This window comes from Lissotriton vulgaris, chromosome 1_1 (assembly GCF_964263255.1).
Source record: "Lissotriton vulgaris chromosome 1_1, aLisVul1.2, whole genome shotgun sequence".
In the NCBI taxonomy this organism is placed as follows: domain Eukaryota; kingdom Metazoa; phylum Chordata; class Amphibia; order Caudata; family Salamandridae; genus Lissotriton; species Lissotriton vulgaris.
In genome coordinates, this window is record NC_141685.1 from 1,143,429,921 (window position 1) to 1,143,439,571 (window position 9,651).

A 9,651-nucleotide genomic window follows, 5' to 3' on the forward strand; every position below is an offset into this window, starting at 1 on the left:
AAATACAAACTTGGGCCAAAGAGAGTTCTAAGTGTTTTAAACTCAATCTCTGCCTGCGCGGACACCTTAACCCGTTAACATTCCAGGAAGTAAAGATGGTCCTTCCAGCACTTAATCCCTAATTTCCTGCCATTGGCCTGCAAGATTGTCACGCCGGCATTTGCTTAAATCTATGGTGGGATGAGGTTAATTTGTTTTTGTTTTTTCCTATTGCTCCCCACCAGACACCCCCAGTGCCCTCCATTCCAATAGGCAAGGCCTATTCGGCCCCCCACTCCCCCGGGATAAAAAACTGTAGTTATTGCTAGGGTCTTACTAACACGTGAAGAACAAATATCTCTCCTTTTCCTCAGTGCCCCCCTCCCCCTGCTCAGCTTTAATTTTGACTATGAGGGCATCCGCTTCCTCGCCAGATCTGATCGGGAGCATGTGGTTATTCCACATAACGCGGAGTTGTGCGGGGAACTTCAACTGTGCTTTAGCCTTATACTATTCAACTCCTCCAACCTTTTCCCCAGCTCCCACTGTCTAGTTGCATTTGTGTGGGAGAGGTCTGATCTTATTTGGAAAGAAATGGGGCTGGAACTATTGATGGTTATAGTACCTTCTATAAGAGCGAAGGACAGAACCTGCTCCTTAACAGAATAGGTTAGAAAGTTAACCAGTATCTTTCTCGGTTTTTGTCTGGCGGTGTTCCTTTTAAAAGGGTCACAATGTACCCTTTGTATCTCGTGTACGAGATCCACTTCTGGCATATTCTTTAATACTGTCCCTTTTAACACAGATATCAAAAACCCCTTGATATCAGGTCCCTCCAAGGCTTCTGGAACATTTAAAAGCCTTAGATTATTCCTCCTGGAGTGATTCTCCAGGCGCTCGAGATCGTCTTTCAGGTCTTTATTCTGTGCTGATAGCCTGGCGAGCACCACTGTAGTAGTGAGCATAGTATCCTTGATTTTAGGAATTTCCAGTTCAATTGCATCTGTTCTTAACGTGACCATCTAGTCTTTTAGCTAATACTTCACACGAAGCTTGGATTGCTGCCTGGTTAGCTTCGGAGACTCGAAATCTGTTGCTCACTTCAGCTCGATTTTTCTCAGATACAGTGAATCTGTTGAATATTTCCTCCTTCATAGCTAGTAATATGCCTGCCAAGGAATGCGTCGTCGTGTCTGGTATATTCGTAGTTGGAACCTTCATTTGCTTCGCAGACAGGACTTGAGGCTCATTTACAGCCAAAACTGAATATCTGTTTGAGAGGCTCACTACTAGAGACGTGTTACTCAGTATGTTAACTGCCCTCTCCTTAGGAGAGCTGGGTGCCTCCTGGTGGCTGCCCTGCCCCGTGCTCTTTGCAGTATCCCCTACTGAGGCTGTCGGGATGGAAGTTGTAGTAGAAGTGGACATGACTTTGTAATAAGTTTTAACCTTAGACGAGGGCTCCTTCTTACCCCTTCCCCTCCTCTTACCAACGTCAGTCTCTTTGCCTTTGGAGTCTGGCCTTCGTCCGTTGTTTCCCCTTTAGGTCTATGCTGTCTAATGAGGGCTTTTACTTCAGAAATTACGGGAGAGTCACGCGGGGGATAGACAGATTTGGTAATATCAATATTTGAAGAGTGGAATGTTTATTTTAGGTGCAAGAATATCGGTCACTGCTTCCGCTGAGTCGCCTGATTTGTGGGCCTCCCCTATCTCCATACACCTTCTTGACACCTTGGCTTGTGCTTCTGCCGCTTTAGCCTTCATGGTTTAAGCACTGTACTGACCGGGCTTACAGGATGTCCACAAGGAAAAACAAATTCCCTCCTACCTTCGTCGTTGCTCCTGGACGTGGAGTCCTCTGAAGGAATGAAAAACCAAAGTCGTCGACTCCCTACCTAGAGACCGGTGTCAGCTCCTCGAGCCCCACTTACACTGGGGGCTTCGAGCACGCTCACACTGGTGCTAGCTCTGCCACCCGCGACTCTGGAACAGGAAAAGAGCTGAGTCGCGTCTCCGTCGAGTCACCTCCTCCCAGCGCCAACTACAGACCGCGCTGTCCACTCCGCTCTCCTCACCGCGGGAGCCTCCAGATCCAAAGCCGAAGGGGGCCTGTTCAAAGTGCATATCGTAGGTAGGGTGGAAAGGGGGAGGGGTAGGGATCTAAAGTTATTAAAAGATGGCAGCATAATTATTCACAACTTTTGCTAAACTACCTTACAATAGTGCACATTAAGACCAAAATCGGTATGCAAACACACGCACCTGAAAATGCAATAACAGACTGTTAAGGCAACCAGCAGTATACTTACTACATGTGTGTATTTACCGGGAAAATATCACCTGTACAACCAATAGAATACTAAGCACTTTGGCATAGCAGTCATTGGCCAGAAAAACCTAACTTATTAAAACTGACAAACACTGACTTCTTCCTTCCACAAAACTGAGTCGGGCTACACAGTGGGGCAACAAAAGTTGAAGGGGGTGCTGTACATGGAGTGGGGGCTATCCGCCCTGGCCACTATCTAGCAGTTTTGCCGAGGGAAGACCCATGGAGCTCAGCCCCCAGGGCTCATGTTACACCACTGAGGTCACGGTCTGCAGGTGAAACATTTACATAGGCAGCACCCGCATTACCAGAAGACCCACGCTGTTGTATCCTACTAATTAATGGTAGATTGAACTCCACAAACGTTCTAATGAAGAATAAATGTTCCACAATTAACAAATCTTTCATAGTGCCTCATAGAGACGCAGTAGAAGATGGGAGATGGTGGAGGAGACGGCACTGTAGGGATTTGTAGGAGGTGCATGCAAGAGAATATTTTGGTTTACTGTGATACCATTTTGTATTGGGTTTGTTTCTTCCTGTGAGCCGGTGTAACCGTATGAACTTCTCTCTTGGAGTCAGATACACATTGTTTTGAAAAGCGCTTAATTTCAGTTCACTTTACGAACTTTCAATCAAACGTTATTTGGAGAGCGCAACTTATCACCCGGAGGTATCCAGGCACTGTGCTGCAGGCATCATTCAAAGACCCAGGTGTTATGTTTAGGTCTTGCGTGGCGTACTGCGCACATGCGCAGTCGAGCTCGCAAGATTTTATGTTTTAGGTGTACTTCACTAGCGAGGGATAAGCCCCGCCCTTCTCCATTGACTGGCCTCCTAAACAGTGGCCAGCCATTGGAGAAGAGGTCCTAGTGACGTTCTTCTTTCTCTTTTAGCCCCGTCCTTTTCAGACTGGGCTCTTTGACTTACTGCTGAAGTTAAAGGTTTCTTATCTTCTTTATGGGGCCATCTGTTTCACCCCATAAAGAAGATAATTAACCTTTTACCGCAGCAGTAAGTCATGTCGAGCCCGTCTGAAGGTACGGGGCTAAAAGAGTGTCCACCCCGCGAAACAGCAGAGTCATCCTGGCACTGCCAGCGAGGCGGAGGCTTCAGCCGCTTGTGCAGCCACAAAGTCGGGGCGCCTCGCCTCACTCAGACGCCAACGCCCCCAGCTTCAAAGTGCGTGCTCCGACCGAATTACACACGGGCATAGACGCTTCATTTTAAACGTTCGTGGATTGGTGGGGGGGGGGGTTAATCAAAGAATGAACATTGGAGCTCGAGAGTCACAGGACAGGCAGCGCGAGGCGAATCCATCGTTCACTAATAATCAGTGTCGAAATGACCAGGATGCAACGAGGGGCAGGCACCCCTGAGCCAGAAACAAAGGCTGCGCCGTTAAAGGAGGCGGCCTGGCTCTCACTCGCAAGGCACCATGAGGACGGGCATGTGAGGTGCTAAGGTAGGCAGCGAGCGGCGCCACTCATTCAAGCACTACAGAGAGGGGGAACGCAATGGCAGTCAGACGGGAGGGAGTGCAGTGTGTGAAGGTGAGGTCACGTGGAGGAGGGAGGTGGGGGGCCAGACAGGAGTGAGGGGGTGTCTGCGATAGACAGAGAGGAGGGGGAGGCAAGTACTGGAGATTTCGAGATAGTGTGAACTGAAGTCTGTGAGAGAGATGGCCTGCAGGTGCTGTGAGGTGGTGTGGCGAGACGTGAAATAGAGAGGGGTACCTGAACTGAGGGGCATCACGAAGAGGGCAGTGGGGTGTAATGTGGCCAGACGAGAAGCAGAAGCAAGGAGGTGTGTGGATTGACATGAGGGGATGTTTGGACTAGCCAGCAGTTGAAGTGCATAAAAAAGTATGGGTACTGTAATCCTGAGTGCAATGTGGTCGGGTCGGTAAAATACCGTCACTCCGCATTTTTTACTCCGCATACTTTCACTCCTCATACCATTATAACGCAGGTACCTTTACTTCGCATTTTTTTATAACGCATGCCTTTATATATTATATGCTTTTATCTCGCATGCTTTTACGACGAAAATCATTGTAAAAGCATGATTGGTAAAAGTATATGTTTTAAGGTAAGTTGTAAGGTAAGTATATGTTTTTTTTGGGGTTCAGGGGTATTTTAAGGGTGGGTTTGGGTTATGGGGTGCAGGGGTATTTAAGGGTTAAGAGGTACAGGGGTATTTTTAGTATATGTTTTAACCCTTTGCATGCTGATGACGGAACCGCTCCGTCATCAGCTGCGGGTGCGCTGTGCTGATGACGGAGCGGTTCCGTCATGGCCCAGCCGCCGCGCCTGCGCGGCGCTGATTTCGCGCCTGCGCGGGCGTTCTAATGAGCGGGGCGGGTCATGACGGAACCGCTCCGTCACCAGCATAGCTCAACCGTGGCTGGTGACGAAGCGGCTCCGTCACCAGCATGCGGCCGCCGCGCGGCCGCCCCGCCCCTTTAGCGCTGCGGCGGAATAGCCGCCGCAGCGAAGGGGTTAAGGTAAGTTGTAAGGTAAGTATATGGTTTTTTTGGGTTCAGGGGTATTTTAAGGGTGGGTTTGGGTTATGGGGTGCAGGGGTATTTAAGGGTTAAGGGGTACAGGGGTATTTTTAGGGTTCAGAGGGTAGGTTTGCGTTTTGGGGGTACAGGGGTATTTTTAGTGTTCAGGGGTTGTTTTGGGTTTTGGGGTACAGGGGTATTTTTAGGGTTTAGGGCTGGGTTTGTGTTATGGGGTACAGGGGTATTTTTAGGGTTCAAGGGTTGTTTTGGGGTACAGGGGTATTTTTAGGGTTCAGGGGTTGTTTTGGGTATTGGGGTACAGGGGTATTTTTAGGGTTCAGGGGTTGTTTTGGGTTTTGGGGTATTTTTAGGGTTCAGGGGTTGTTTTGTGTTTTGGGGTACATGGGTATTTTTAGGGTTTAGGGGTTGTTTTGGGTTTTGGGGTACAGGGGTATTTTTAGGGTTCAGGGGTATGTTTGGGTTTTGGGGTACAGGGGTATTTTTAGGGTTCAGGGGTATTTTTAGGGTTCAGAGGTTGTTTTGGGGTACAGGGGTATTTTTAGGGTTCAGGGGTTGTTTTGGGTTTTGGGGTACAGGGGTATTTTTGGGGTACAGGGGTATTTTTAGGGTTCAGGGGGTGTTTTGGGTTACAGGGGTATTTTTGGGGTTCAGGGGTAGGTTTTGGGGTATAGGGGTATATTTAGGGTTCAGGGGTTGTTTTGTGTTTTGGGGTACAGGGGTATTTTTAGGGTTCAGGTGTTGTTTTGGGTTTTGGGGTACAGGGGTATTTTTAGGGTTCAGGGGTTGTTTGGGGTTTTGGGGTACAGGGGTATTTTTAGGGTTTTGGGGTGGTTTTGGGGTACAGGGGTATTTTTAGGGTTCAGGGGTATGTTTGGGTTTTGGGGTACAGGGGTATTTTTAGGGTTCAGGGGTTGTTTTGGGTTTTGGGGTACAGGGGTATTTTTAGGGTCAGGATGGGTTAGTGTTTAAGGGTGCTGGGGTATTTAAAGGGACTAGGGTGGAATTCGTTTTTAGGGTGTATATATATATATATATTAGCAACACAGCTCCGGTATGGAAGAAGCCGTCTGACGGGCGGTCCGTGGTCAGGGCACCGGAAGCCCTGAAAACTATCACAATAGTACCTCCTCCCTCGAGAAAGATCACCACGGACACCTCACATGGATTGCAGAAATTTTAATCATCCAACTGCACAGCAACGCGTTTCGACTTTACGTGATCAAGACGTAAAGTCGAAACGCGTTGCTGTGCAGTTGGATGATTAAAATTTCTGCAATCCATGTGAGGTGTCCGTGGTGATCTTTCTCGAGGGAGGAGGTACTATTGTGATATATATATATATATATATATATATATATGTGTGTGTGTGTGTATTATTAATATAGTTCTAATTATAATGTAATTTTAAAGAAATAATGCTTCATTTTATTTAAAAAAAAATATATATATATATATATAAATATTTATATATATATTTTTTAAAATAAAGTACTTTTACAAAGTATATGACTTCACCACACATGCATTTGCGTTGTAATTGCATGCGGAGTGTAGTCATATGCGTTGTAAAAATTTGCGGAATTATGGCTTGAGGAGTAATGGTTTTTGCGGACTTAAAAATGCGGAGTGATGGTATGCGGGATTTTTTTTGCGGAATGGAAAGATATATTCGATCGGGTCAGTGACTGAGCGGCAGTCCCAGGCAAGTAGCTAAAAAAGAACATAGTGATCTGTAACTATTTATTGGGCCTTTCAACTTCAGGTAGATACATAAAAAAGCACTGTGGTATGCAAATCGTTATTTTAAAACTCTATTACCATATAAGTTGGGATGCTGAAACATGTGTAGAGATTTAGCTATTAAGATCAAATAAGAGCCTTCAATGCATTCATATTTTCAAGAACACGCAATCAGACTGTACCCATAGCAAACCTTTTTTATTTGTTTCCTTTAGAAATACAGCTTTATCACCACAACGCTTCAAATACCTTCCACCAATTAAAGCAACATACAGCTTTCAAGCGGCGTTTAACTCGACTGATGAGCCAACTGCACACATTTACCTTTATTTGAGGTAATAGGCAACATGACAAGGCTGGTTTTTGTTTTCAGTCTGCCTCTCCTCTGGCATCACAGTACAGGAGACCCTCATCCCTTTCATCCAGAGGCACCCGAAGGTCAGAATTAACCATCCAGTGACAGTTGTTTCTTTAACAAAAAGAACAGGGAACCGATTCAGTGAAAGTAAGAAACATTAGCAACGTTGTACCAACTAGATCCTGCCCACTTCAATCATAGGGCCGAGTCTCACTAAATGGGCTTCGAGGTGGTGTGGCGAGGCATGAGAGGGGTGCCAGAGCTGAGGAACAATACAAGCATAAGCTTGATCATGGGTGATCACTTACTCTGCAAACTTCACACAATGACACATTTTACATGGCTTTACTCTGCATTTGTTGAAGTAAACTTTGCTACATCCTACAACAAATACAGCTCATTGTTTTGAGCCTAGGGAACCAAGTGTGGGGCAGGACCTGTACCACTGCAAACTATTTTGAGGTGACGTTCCATCCAAGAAGGGGTTCATGAGCACCCCATTACATGTGAGGTTTCAAAGTAGCACATAAGTGCATTTCATACAAATGTATGGTGGAAAAAACAAAGTAAAAATATTGTAGACAGAAGAGTAGTAGCCTTGTCTGAAAATCTGCATCGATAATATCTTATTTAACATCAGCAGTGGGCGTTTTGACAACAGAAATTGCCATGGCAGAGAGGGAACTCGGGCTGGACGCTAAAGATGTACAATTAGTTGGTTCCTCACCCTTGGCTATGAAAAATCCAGTCCCCTTGGAGCCCATTGTACTCGTCAATAATCCACCCTGTGTCCTGGAGTTGCCCTGTGTTGCTTCTGAAGAGAGGGTTACGGTGCCCCCAAGTAATACTCTATGTGAATTGCCCAGTCAGGTCCCAGTTAACAAGGGGCAACTAAATAATCAGAGCAAGGTGACAAAGAGAGCTATAAAGAGGCTGAACAAGCGGGACAAAACTAAATGTGCATCTTTGGATCATGGCCCTGATGTTACTAATCTTATACAGTCTACGGTATGGGACATGGTGGAGGATATATTTACCTCTCAGCTAGAGATGGCCCTAACCAGCGTCGCAAAGGACATTATTGATAGGCTGAATATGTGGGTTGCCAGTCTGCTTGAGAAATGTGACCGTATTAATACTATTTTATCTATGCCAAACTGCGCATCCAGCTCTGTCCAAATATTTGCATCCCCCAGACGTGTTCCGCCAACAGGAACTGGGACAATTAGGAGGGATGGGGAAAGGTCTATGATTTTGAGTCCAGCAAAGGCTGATATCCCTGTGCTTGGCTCTAGCACAACAACCAGAGGTGATAGGGACTCTGAAAGGACTTCAATTAGGAAGCCCAAGCCACATAGTATTCCAGCTCCATCTAGGCTCATTGGTAAAATTGCGGTGCCACAGTCCAGGAGTAATACAGTTACTCAACCCTATTTTAATCTCCCCCCTGAAGCAGCTCCGCTGGTGGCAATTCTTGTTAGAGTTCCACCACTGACGTTGGGAGAGGTTGAATCAACAGAAGCTCTGTTGTCAGTTACTAGAAACTGGTGTGATCTCAACTGTTCAGGTGACTGAAATTTCTCCTAATATCATCATGACCAGGCGGGTTGGTTGGATAGATTGTGTGGTTGTTAACTTCAATAAACCTCATATAGCCGCCCATATGCTGTGGGATGCTTCAGATTTAAAGGGGGAGGAAGGTAATATCAGGGCTTTAGCATTGGGACATTTTTACCCCCCACCCCCCAGAGGCCTAAAAGTAACAAGGAGTTGCCGCCTAGAACAGTCACATGGGAGCCCAGATTGGACCACTCACAGTGCTCCAAATAGGGATGATCTGACTAGCTGGAGCACCCCCAGAGTTACATCTCAGCCCAATTTAAAAGGTAGCCAGGCAAATAATAATAATGTGGCAATAGCTCTATCAAATAGGTTTTTACCCCTGTCCCGGTTAGACGAAAATGACTGACTAGTTCCAACAGCTATTATCCCTCATACCCCTGCAAATGAAGCCGGCATCCCTGCAGAGGTGGGGATTACAGTTAGGCTAATGAGTTGGAATATAGAAAGGTTACGCTCCAAATATCATAGCTCTACAAGAGACTTGGGATAAGGACAACAATCTGTGGGTTGATGGTTTAAATCCTATTTTCAGCCCACCCGACCAACAGTAGCAGGTAGAGCCAAGGGATGGTTGATGTTCCTTATTTCGGTAAACCTTAAGGCCTCTGTAACAATGTTAGATTCGGCTTCTCCCAACTGCTTAATAGCTGAGCTCACTACCATGAATTATCCGAAAACGTGGATAATACATTTTTATAATTCTGGGGAAAGTGAGTTTTTGAATGAGCATCTTTGCTATTTGACATGGTTTTTAGAATTATACAAAGCGCAGCAAACCACTTTGGTTCACATCATTTTCATGGGTGATTCTAACATTCATTTGTGTAATTTTAACTGTCGAACTGATGCACTCCATGGTCCCCCCTATTCCGATCCACCCCATTTTGAACATAGTTCGAAAGGGGAGGACCTTGAAGAACTTCTTTCATATGCAGACCTTTATGAGCCAGGTTTTTTTGACAAGAGTGAAAGGGTTGCAACATTTGAAGCGGAGGACAGTGAAACAATCAACTATATATTTATATCCCCCGCACTTCTAGGGAACGTACTTAAGTATAATGCCATACGTTCCACTTTTAGTGATCACAACCC